Raw genomic sequence first — 12,770 nt, 5'->3', positions numbered from 1 at the left:
ATTGGCACTACAATTCTTGCTGAAAATCCCCGGTGACTGAATTCTGGGTTTCTATGTGCTTTTCTATAGCAATTGTGTTGAAGCCAATGTTTTCCCCAGGAATTTAAATTGTTTTCCCCTCCCCCCCGAATTTACGGGGAAGGGGAGATGAAGGGTGAGACAGTGAGAGTGAAGGTAGGTTCAATTTACAAGCATTTAACTCTTAGATGTGGGTTGTCACAGATGCAGCCAATGTGTCTTCTACAACCTGAACATCTAGAAATGCATCTGCTGGCTTACTACTGACATCAAGATAATGTGGACAATGACTTCCTACTTTAAGCCTATTTGCATTGGTGCATTCATCAGCCATGTATGCAAATTTTTTGAATGTGGTGAAAGAGTTCTTCACTTTTTCAACGGCTGAGTCTTTCACTGTTGTACCACATGCTTCTAACCAGTCAGCTGAGTTTCTTGCAGAAAGATAGTGAGCATTTGCATCCAACTTCCAGATTAACAAGTGACAATGCACTTAACATTGGCCTCCAGTTTGTAGTGTGTGGTATCTCTTGCTTAAATAGAAAGTAGGATGCACCAGCCATGTTTGTTCAAATAAACTGTGTTGTGTATCCAACATTCTTAACAGCCTCATTAAGTACTACTAAAATTGGTTTTGACAGTGATTGGCTTATAAGGCTTTTTTAGGGGCTTAGTGTTTTTCAGCCTTTTCATGTAGTTTGTCAGCATTGGCTTTGCTGATCGGTCTGGCAAAATTGTTTGATATTTTTTGTTTTAGAAATCTATAACTGTTGTGTGTTTTGGCATAATTTGCATTATCCTTATGTTAAATTTGCATTTAATTTATTCATATGTTTTATATGTAGCAGATCAAAGTGAAAATGAAAAGACAAAAACAAATGCAACCATTTTTCCACTCTAAGGTCTCAAAAACCAACCAAGCTGAAGAACACACTAAGAATGAAGAATATACCAACATGACATCTGAAGGTTCACACAGTATATTAACATCTGAACAGCCTGAAGCACAAATACGGCTACCTACTTAAACAGTGTCTCCAAAACTTAAAGGCAGTTCCCAATGTTTGTTGAAGTTTTCCATTTACTGAAGTTACAAAAGATGGCTACTGATGCACCTCTTGCAAAAATCTTCCAAAGAAGGAAAGCTTCCCAATGCTACAACTGGTAAAGATGTGGACAAAATGGAGAAAGTCCTGAGAAGAGCACCCAAAACGATTAAAGGTTTGGAAAACATGACCTATGAGGAAGATTGAAAAAACTGGGTTTGTTTAATCTGGAAAAGAGAAGACTGAGGGGGGACATAACAGTTTTCAAGCACATAAAAGGTTGTTACAAGGAGGAGGGAGAAAAATTGTTGTTCTTAATCTTTGAGGATAGGACAAGAAGCAATGGGCTTAAATTGCAGCAAGGGATGTTTAGATTGGACATTAGGAAAAACTTTAACTTTCAGGACGGTTAAACACAGGAATAAATTGCCTAGGGAGGTTGTGGAATCTCCATCACTGGAGATTTTTAAGAGCAGGTTAGACAAACACCTGTCAGGGATGGTCTAGACAATACTTAGTCCTGCCATGAGTGCAGGGGACTGGACTAGAAGACCTCTCGAGGTCCCTTCCAGTCCTACGATTTATACATTAATGCTCCATTTGTCCCTTGGTCTGCACATTTCTTTGTATGACTTCTGGACAGATTTTATTTGCCAATTGTGTTTAGTCCCTTATGGTGGGCCTGGGAATGTTAGGTCCAGGATTTGATTGAGGAATGTACTCATGATTGAGCCTTTGGGGTATTTCCAGATAATTAATACATATGAATAACATGGATATGGTGTAATATACCCTATCCATATTATGTATGTGTACATATGACACCACCTTATATTCAAGCATAACAATTTTTTAAATTTATTGTAGTCTGGCTCTTTTACTTTGGTGCCACAGAGCGCAACACATTCCTATTAGGGTAATTACAGTTACCACCTGTATTATTATTAGTAGCAGGTTGAGTATTTTGAATTACTGGGATAGGCATTATTACAGTGTGTTTCACAGTGCTATGTATATGAGAAGTAAAAGAAATATGGAGTAGTGACATTACAAAAGAGGCCTTTATACATAAATGTCTTGTCTTTAATTACTACACAGTACTGTCCTATCATATTCTAGGTCAGTGGTTTTCAAAGTTCGGGTTGCGACCCAGTACTGGGTCGCAGAATGCAAGGGACTGGGTCGCCTTGCTCAGCATCCAGGGACCCTGGTGGCTGGCCAGTAAAAACTCGTAGTCCCTACCTGTTCTGATACCACACTGCGTCCTGGAAGCGGCCAGCAGCAGGTCCTGCTCGGAGGCAAGGGGGCCACGGGGCTCTGGGCGCTACCCCGCCCCGAGCACTGGCTCTGCACTCCCATTGGCTGGGCTGGGGGGGGCAGCGCCTGCAGGCAAGAGCCGAATGGAGCCACTTGTGCACCTCCACCTAGGAGCCAGACCCGCTGGCCGCTTCTGGGGCACAGGACAGGCGGGAACCCCCTCTCTGCACCGTGACTGTGCCGCTGGCTGGGAGCCACTGCAGGTAAGCCTGCGCCCCAACCCCCTGCCCCAGCCCTGAGCCTCCCCAACCCATAGCCCCCTCCTTCACTCCAATCCCCTCATCCCCCAGCCCCACCCCGCAGCCCTCACCCCAACTCTCTGCCCCAGCCCTGAGCCCCCTCCTACACCCAAGCTCCTCATCCCCAGCTCAGATGGGTTGCAGGCATCAATTTTCTTCAAGTGGGTCGCCAGAAAAAAAGTTATAGGTTACCCGTACTGCTGGTTGTTACCCTTTGGTAAGCTTCACGGGACAGGGAACAGGAACAGCTTGCTTCCCTGTTCCATTGGTTGCATTGCTCTGTGATACACCAGGAGCAGACGTAGATCCCGTTGTTGCATATGGATGCTGTCTTCCAGATGACCTACTGAATGGATAATAATCAATATTCCTGTATCAGGATTTAGTGTTGGTACCCAGAGACTGAACAAGATTGTTTTAATAACATGGGCCACACTTAGGATGAAGTGTCACTCACCCCAGATTGTGACTGGTACTACCAGGGAATTTGTTTACCCAATTTGTAGTTACCGTGTAACTTAATTTTTTTTACCAATTTGTTTTTTCCTTGCCTTCATGTTGTTCGCTGCTATTTGTGTGTTGTGTTGTTTAAACAGTTTAGCAATGTTATGCACATGGTAAATGTTGTACAGCTATAATACAACAGTACAGCAAAAATACAGTAACGATACAGTTACTTTTACACAGTAGCTAAATTCAAATTAAATGACAGTTTAACCCTGGTTCAGCTAGTGGTTTTTAGCTGATTTGTTAACTTAATTGTTTATATATGGTAGACTGAGGTGTAGTTGACCAGTCTCTTATTTATAAAGCCCTTCATTTTTCTTTTTTTGGGGGGGGGGTGTGTGTGTTAACTGTATACTGATATTTTTTGGTGTTTTTGTGGTGTGATTTTTCTGGTGGTTTTGGTTTGTGGGATGCAACCTTAAACATCTTCAATTAGTTAATAATTTTTTTTTATTGTTTTACATTTCTTCTTGTTTTTAGTAACCCACATTTAACACACATTAACTTGGTTTGTTTACAGTATGATGGGGACCAAGTTTTTTATGACACAAGCTATATAGGTTTCAGAGTAGCAGCCGTGTTAGTCTGTATTCGCAAAAAGAAAAGGAGTACTTGTGGCACCTTAGAGACTAATAAATTTATTTGAGCATAAGCTTTCGTGAGCAACAGCTCACTTCATCGGATGCATAATATTTTATACTAAATGTAATGGTTAATTGCTTAAATAGATGCTCACAATCTTCTGTGAGAAGGTGGATGGCTTTTCCCTGCAGAGCACTCTGTTTTAGCAAAAGAGTTAATAAGAGAATTTTTATCAAGCTTTTTAGAGTTAATTTGCTTGTGATACCAATTCGTTAACTGTTTAGAAGCACAAATGTTAACAACCACTGCTTTCCTTTAACATACCATAAAAGAAAAAAGTGTATAAAATTAAACCAAAATAAATTTTAAATGCAAGTCTGAGCAAACACTTTGAGGGTATTAAATTTTCATGACACTTTTCTGTGTTTGTGAGACAAAGGTGGAAACCTCTTGAAAAGGTGGAAACCTGTTGAAATTGTTTTATTAGCTTTATGCATAAATTACTGTTTTTAAACATTTTTGCTATAACATTTTTATAACTATATATAAACTTGTTTGCACTTTTAAAGAAACCCAAACAAGAAATTGACATTTTGTTAATATTACCTTTACCTTAATGTTGAGATTTTCCCTCCTTTTTTCCCCCTTTAAATAAAAACTAAAACTAAAACAAAACTGATTAATAAAAGAGGATTATTTTTGTTTTCCGTTGCATTAATGGTTGAGGCAGAAATATATGTACATATATTTATAACTGAGACCTTTTTGAATTTTGAAAAAAAAATGGTATTAATAATATTATGATGGTTATACCCTAACCATAATATCAAAATACTGTGGTATCACTTACATTTTTTTAAAAAAGTATAAAATTGACTTTTATTGCAACAAAATAAATATGATAAACAGTCATGTGACACATACAACATGCAACGCAAGACAACATACAGGACATACAGGACAAACAGACAATTAAAAACAAATGGCGCCAGAATTCTATTTATAACTGTATAAAAAATAAGGCAAACAAATATTTTTAAAAAGGGTTAAACATTTAAATAAATTATTTTATTTAAAACTTTTACTAAAAATTGATAACGTATATTATTTGCCAAATGTTCTGTATTAATTTAGTAACAAGGCATTTTTTATTATTAAACTTTATTTTAAAACTATATGTAAAAACGATAATTTGTTGTTTTTTAAACGGAGGACAGCTCGCTTACTTACCAGATTAGCGGTCGTGGTTCACCAATGCGGTTAGATGTCTGGCTGCGTGTGTGTGTTCTCTCTATGTGCCGCCCCAGCCCTGCGTAGACAGCTGGCATGGCAGACTTCGAGAGCGAACTGCCCAATGACGATAAAATCTGTTAACGTACGAAGGCACCCAGCCAGGTTTATTGTCAACAAAACATGGTACTAGTATGTAGGGTGACCAGAGGTCCCGATTTTATAGGCACAGTCCTGATTTTTGGGTCTTTTTCTTATATAGGCTTCTATTACACCCCCCACCGGCCCGATTTTTCACACTTGCTGTCTGGTCACCCTACTAGTATCCTGCAGACTTTACCAGGCAACTAATACAGGTATGCCTGTAACAATGGACCAGCTCAGTGAATGACAGGACTTTCTGTTCCTCCCTAGGCTAAACAAAGACACTCCCTCTAAAATACATCTTTATACACAAATACAAAAAAGTTACGTATTGCTCCTCTGATGTAGTTAGTTGACACCCTCTGACGTTACCACCCATCACCTTGTACATCTCTATCCATCGCAGTGTCATCCTGACCTTATCTTTAGGAGGGGTCAGTGTGTTCCTGTTATATTGGAGGAACGTGTTTGTAGCATTCTTGGTATGGGGACTGGTGTGTTCTGGTACCACCCTTCTGGAATGTGTGTGTGTGTTTTGTGCCTAGCACTTCTTAGGATTGTGCGTTTCTGTAGTATCAGCCCCGTTCTTGCCAGATTCTGTGAGCATGGCCTGCCTCTAGCTCACAGCCTGATTTTGCTTTATATCAGCAAAATTTAGACTGCTACTTTAGCCCAGGCCTCAGGCCTCCAGTACAAGGGCTTATGTCTCAGGCGCTTTTCCAATAGAGACCTCGCTAGATCATCAGTGCAGTTCCCTGCACTGAGGCAGCACTAAATATTATCCAGACCATCCCCTGAGGGGTGGTTGTCTAATCTGGTCTTAAAAACTTCCAGTGACAGATTCAACAGCCTCCCTAGGTAACTTGTTCCAGTATGTACCCATCCTGACTCCAGTTAGGGCCTATTGGAGTGGTAGTGGTCGGCACAGTTAGAGTACACCTCTTCAGGTCTCCTGCCTTTACCTTCCCCGGAGTGTAATCCCATGATTCTCCCGCCCTTACACAGGTACTGTAGCCCAGGGCCCAGTCTATGAGGGGTGGGTGAGATTCTGTGGCCTCCGTTGAGCAGGAGGTCAGACTAGATGATCATAATGGTCCCTTCTGACCTTAAAAATCTATGATTCTATGATCAGCCATACGCGCCCAGCAGATCCTACCGGGTTCAGTTTTTCCCTTTGGGCGCTTGTGACCAGTGTTCCCGCTAATTTTTCCCACGCAATTGTGGAATGAATTTTGTTATGTGCACTGATATGGAGGTGATGTGTGACATATCTCCTTCATATGAGTGCACATAACAAAATTCATGTGATGGGGGTGGGGCTGAGGGGTTCAGAGTGTGGGAAGGGGCTCAGGGCTGGGGCAGAGTGTTGGGGTGCAGGGGTGTGAACACCACCTGGGGGTGTGGGCTCTGTGGTGGGGCCAGGGATGAGGGGTTCAGAGCTGGGTGCAGGGGTGTGACGACTCCGGTTGGGGTGCGGGCTCTGGGTTAGGGCCAGGGATAAGGGGTTTGGGATGCAGGAGGGGGCTCCAGGGCTATGGCAGGGAGAGAGGACTCCCCCCCAGCCCTCTCGCCTCACAGCATCACCTGAGCTGGTGGGGGAGAGGTGCCTCTCCCTGCTGTGGCAGCTCTGGGGTTGGGGCCGCAGGATCGGCGCCTCTCCCCCGGCCTCCACAGGTCCGGCTAGGGCTGGGTTTTGGGACAAGTGCCCCGCAGCAGAGCTGGGTTGCCTGGGTTTGGGCCGGGCTGCCCCAGTTGCTTCTAGGTCCAGGCCACACTGCGCTGCACTGCCCCAGCTGCAACCGGGTCCTGGCCAGGCTGCCCCAGTTGCTTCTAGGTCCAGGCCACACTGCGCTGCGCTGCCCCAGCTGCGACCGGGTCCTGGCCAGGCTGCTATGGCCTGGCCTGGCCTGATCTGAGCTGGGCTGCGCCAGCCGGGGTAGAGGCACCCCGGCTGCGGCAGGTCTGGGCTGGAGCATAGTTGGGGGCAGAGGGCCGCCCCGGCTGTGACAGGGGGGCCAGGCTAGGTCCCCGGGTGGGTTCCCTGAGCACCTGCATGGTGTTTAAATAGGCTGCTGCGTGACCGCGGCTTACAGGGAACTTAGCTTGTGACCCCTGGATTACAGTGACCCAAAACTGCCTTCTTAGACAAAAGTATTGTTTGTTTAACCACAGGAACAAAGCACAGCATGTGGTGGGGGGGGGGGAATTTAACACAAAAGGTCTACCTGTAGGTCAGTTTTACCTAGATGATCGTCAGGTAGGCAGGTCTCTCCCAACAACTGCCTACTCCCTCAAGAGTGTCACTTGTATTCCCCCAAAAGTCCTTTGTCTCAATTTCCCAGCTGTTTTGTTTCTCCCGTGTTTAACAGTTGGGAAACCTGCCCTCTTGCCCCCGCCCCCTCCCTGCCCACACACACTTGACAATCTCATCCAGTGAGCTCAGCAGCTGGTCAGAGGTAAACGACACAAGAGCCACTTATTCGGAGTTCTCTTAAGTGTCAGCCAATGGATGGCTGGCTGAAGCCATTGTACCCTGTCCTGCCTACATGCAGTCACTCGCTTCTAGAATTAACCCCATCTTTTCATACAGGCAGCCTCCTTCTGAACTATATTATTAATAAAATGATTACTAAGCAGCCCCATGTTCTTCACAGTGGTCTTTTCCTTTCCAGTGCGAATGAAAGATAAGAGGCCACTATGGGTCCACCAGGAGCTCTTTGGTGACATGAAAAATCAAAAAGGAATCCTACAAAAAGTGGCAACATGGATAAAGTGTTGAGGAGGAGCACAGAAGAATAGCAAAAGCATGTCTGAACACAGTGAGAGAGGCCAAGGCACAAAATGAGTTATACCTAGTAAGGGACATAAAAGGGAATATGAAGAAGTTCTTTTTATATGTTAGGAGAAAGACGAAGGAAACTGTAGGTCCTCTTCTTAGCTGGGAAGGAGAACCAATAACTGACGACATCAAGAAAGCGGAGGTGTTTAATGCCTATTTTGCTTCAGTCTTCACTAACAAGGTTAATGGTGACCATATAATTAACACAATTAATGTTAACAACAAGGAGGAAGGAATGCAAGCCAAAATAAGGAATAAGCTGGCTGGGCCTGATGAAATTCATCCTAGGGTACTTAAGGAACTAGCCCTGAGTATTCTCTGAACCATTAGCAATTACATTTGAGAAGTCCTAGAGAATGGGCGAGGATCCAGAAGATTGGAGAAGGGCAAACACAGAGGAAGGAGGAACAAAGAGGATCTGGGAAATTATAGACCAATCACTCTTCCTTGGACACGTGGAAGGATGCTAGAACAAATTATTAAACAATCAATTTGTAAGCAACCTGGAGGATAACAGGGTCGTAAGGAATAGCCAACATGGATTTGTCGAGGGGAAAAAAAAATCATGGCAAACCAACCTCATTTCCTTCTCTGACAGGATTAATGGCAATGGGTGGAGGGGAAGCAGTAGGGGTGATGTATCTTGACATTAGTAAGGCTTTTGATACATTCCCACATGACGTTCTCATAAGCAAACTAGGGGAATGTGGTCTAGATGGGATTACTGTAAAGTGAGTGCACAATTCCCCCCCCTCCCCCACCCACACTTTCATACAGGAGGTCTGCTCGCAGTGCAAATCCTGGCCCCAGGAGGAGCTCTTAACTGCAGTACAGCCTGAGTGTGGAATGTAAATTCTGCAGAGGAGAGGTGCTGCTCCCAGCGTGTGCCCCAGGGGCAGGGAGCCAGTATTTTGTTGATAAACAGAGGCAGGGTAATTAAGATAAGAAAGGGTTGGTAATTAAATTAAGGATCTGGAAGCCTTTCAATGAGCCTGTAGAACAGGAATGCCTTTGTGGGCGGAGGCATTGAAGAGAACACAGGCGACTCAGAAGAAATACAGCCAAGTTTACACTCAGAAAAGAGGGAGATAGATGTGAGGGGGATAGGTGAAAAGAGGGGGCCAAAACCAAGGGAAGGGATAGCAGTGATACAGAGAAGTCCCCAGTCTTACCTGTAGTAGTTATATGGCCCTGTCGCCAAGCAAGTACACCCCATCCCCCTTTCGGGGTGGAGCAAGGGCGTCACAGCCCCACATTTAAGTCCGCCTGCCTGCCCTTAGCCTCAGGGTAGTATGGTCCAATAGCCAGAGTCAATACAGTCGCCCTTGATGTCAGGGCGGTGCGGCCCAGTGGCCAGAGTCAATACAGTCGCCCTTGATGTCAGGGCGGTGCGGCCCAGTGGCCAGAGTCAATACAGTTGCCCTTGATGTCAGCGCGGTGCGGCACAGTGGCCAGAGTAATGCAATTGCCCTCCTTAGCAGGGTTATGTAGCCCAATGGTCAGAATCATGGGGGTGGCACCGGGGTTAATGGGACCCAGGCCCTCCCTCTCCACCAGGTCCCAGCCCAGGGCCCTGGTCTTGGCACATGTGCATGCTACTGAATCCGTGGGGATTCAGCCGAAACACACCGACTCAAAACCCGGTTCACTAACCAGTCCACTGCCTAGTTTCCCTGTCCTTCTTTCTACTGTATCTCCTGATGCTGTGGCCTGCACGTCTTCACGGTCTCCGGGTTCCTCTGGCTGCACTACCCGCAGTGACTACAGCGTCCACGGGCCGTCCACAGGTATCCGGGTGTCTGCCTGGATCTCAGCATCTCCAGCTCCCGCTGTCTGGGGCTGGGGCTGTGGCTGCTCCCACGTTGGAGCCAGCAGCATGCATCCTGCTTCCTCTCTGGCAGTCAGCCTAGAATGAGCTGGGCTGCTCCCTTTTATACTGAGCCAGCATTTGGCGCATGCCCAATAGGTGTGGGGTTAACCCCTTCTTGTCCAGTGTAGGGCCTGTACACCCTGTCACAGGTTCCATCACTATACAGTAACTCCTCACTTAAAGTCGTCCTGGTTAATGTTGTTTCGTTGTTACGTTGCTGATCCATTAGAGTACGTGCTCATTTAAAGTTGCGCAATGCTCCCTTATAACGTCGTTTGGCAGCTGCCTGCTTTGTCCACTGTTTGCAGGAAGAGCAGCCCGTTGGAGCGAGCTGGTGGGGGCTTAGAACCAGGGTGGACCGGCAGCACCCCCGTCAGCTCCCCTAAGTTCCCTGTGTGGCAGGTGCCCAGCAGGCTATCAATTGCTGGCAGTTCAGCTGTCCCTCCCCCCACTGCCCTGTGCTGCTCCTGCCCTCTGCCTTGGAGCTGCTCCCAGGAGCCTCCTGCTTGCTCTGCGGGGGGCAGGGGGAAAGAGGGGGGCTAATGTCAGGATGTGCCCCTCCCCCCCCGCTCCTGCCCCCTCTCCTTTACCCCATCTCCACAGAGGGCTGGGGGAACGGACGGACACGACAGGACTCAGGGAGCTTGCTGGCAGCAGCTGCTGTCTCAACTTGCTGATCTACTTAAAAGAGTGGGGTCAGCGTACTTAAAGGGGCAATGTGCATCTCTCTCTCTCTCACACACACCATGTGTGTCTCTGTCTCTCTCTGCCATGCTGTCTCCCCTCCCTCCATTCATGCTGCCTTGTAGAGTGTGAGGCTACATTAACAATGTGTTAACCCTTGAGGGCTCAGCCAAGTGCTAGTTCATCATTTAGCAGTAAGGCATTTCCTGGGAAATATACCACCCTCTGACTTCACCACCTCAACCAAGCTTCACAATCATCATTGCTGTGTACAGTATTAAATTGTTTGTTTAAAACTTGTACACTGTGTATGTGTGTATATATATAAAAATATAGTCTTTTGTCTGGTGAAAAAAATTTCCCTGGAACCTAACCCCCACTATTTACATGAATTCTTATGGGGAAATTGGATTCGCTTAACATTGTTTCGCTTAAAGTAGTATTTTTCAAGAACATAACTACAGCGTTAAGCGAGGAGTTACTGTAATATCTGAGCACCTCACAATGTCTAACCTATTTCTCCTCACAGCCTCTCTGTGAGATAGAGCAGTGCTGTTATCTGCGTTGTACAGATGGGGCACTGAGGCACAGAGAGACTAAAGGCCAGATTTTCAAAGATATTTAGGCACCTAGTGGGATTTTCAAAAGCACTTAGAAAGTTAGGTGCTTTGTAAAGCCACTAGATGCCGAGCTGCATCTTGGAGTGCCTAAGCAACTTTGAAACTCTGTTCCCAAGGCCATACAGGAAGTCTATGGGGGAAGTAGGGAAATGAACCCAGGTCTCTCAGAGCTAGCTCCTTATCCACTGGACCAGCCTTTCTCTCTGCTGCATGGTACAAACAAAGAGGATCTGGGAAATTGTAGACCAATCACCCTTCCTTGGACATGTGGAAAGATACTTGAACAAATTATTAAACAATCAATTCGTAAGCAACCTGGAGGATAAGATGGGAGCAAAACCAAGAATGCCAATTTGCCGAGACTCCAGCAAACAATCCCAGACGATTGGGAAGGATGTCATAGTTGACAGCATGAAAAGCAACACAGAGGTCAGGAAGGATGAAGAAAAAGAGAGAACAAGAGTCAGATGAGAGGGGATCACTTAACCTCCAAGAGATGGCAGATTCTGCCCAATCTTGGTTGTAGAGCAATGGCTGCTCTGTGCAATTTTACATTTGAACTGAAAAACATTTTGTCATTTTTTGTTCTGAGTTTGAGAAAAGGAAGGAATGAGAAAGTGTTGTATGAGTATCAGATGTGTTTATGCCTCAAATTTGTAGAATTTCAGCTGTATCCAGGCCAATTCCAGAACAGAAAACAGAAACTGCATCCACAGAGTCCATAAAGTCGGTTATTGTCATGATTTGTATTATTCACTGGGCACCATCGGTGTGCGCAGCACTATTCAGAATATGCCAGAAAATGTAGCCCCTGAGCCAATGCATATAAAATGTGTAGCCCTGGATAAGATGGCTCAGATATTTAAGTATGAAATGTATAGTTATTAAGCACATGTTAAGATCTATGAGTGGAGGCACTGATGGCAATAGAAGTTTTACCTGATTACAGACTGGAAGATTTAACCATTCAACTTCTTTTTCCAGAGGAAAAGCTGCCCAGAGCTCCTGTACCTATTTATTTTCCTTTCCTACCTGCAGTGACCCTGATATACCTCAGAACACTTAATTTTTTTCCCTCAATTTTAAAATGTGGAATTTTCTTGGTCTCATGATTTTGTAATGAGTCTCATGATAATGTTTTCCTGAAAGCTCCAGCTCCTGGAGTCAAGTGGATATGTGATGATTTCAGCCTTCATTCTTAAAGAAAAAGTAAGTTTCTAGCCCTCATGGTTGTGAAGAAAGTTTCAAAATGTGACCCCAGTGCACCCTAAAGGCTCAAAAAGCAGAAGGCAAATAAAAAGAACCCCAAATTCTGAAGCACTTAGAGGAGAGGAAAGTGATCAGGAACAGTCAGCATGGATTCACCAAGGGCAAGTCATGCCTGACTAATCTAATTGCCTTCTATGACGAGATAACTGGCTTTGTGGATGAGGGGAAAGCAGTGGACATGTTGTTCCTTGACTTTAGCAAAGCTTTTGACACGGTCTCCCACAGTATTCTTGCCAGCAAGTTAAAGAAGTATGGGCTGGATGAATGGAATATAAGGTGGATAGAAAGCTGGCTAGTTTGTCGGGCTCAACGGGTAGTGATCAATGGCTCCATGTCTAGTTGGCAGCCAGTATCAAGTGGAGTGCCCCAAGGGTCGGTCCTGGGGTCGGTTTTGTTCAATATCTT

Source organism: Caretta caretta, chromosome 1, assembly GCF_965140235.1.
Source record: "Caretta caretta isolate rCarCar2 chromosome 1, rCarCar1.hap1, whole genome shotgun sequence".
NCBI lineage: Eukaryota > Metazoa > Chordata > Testudines > Cheloniidae > Caretta > Caretta caretta.
This window is presented reverse-complemented; position numbering follows the sequence as displayed.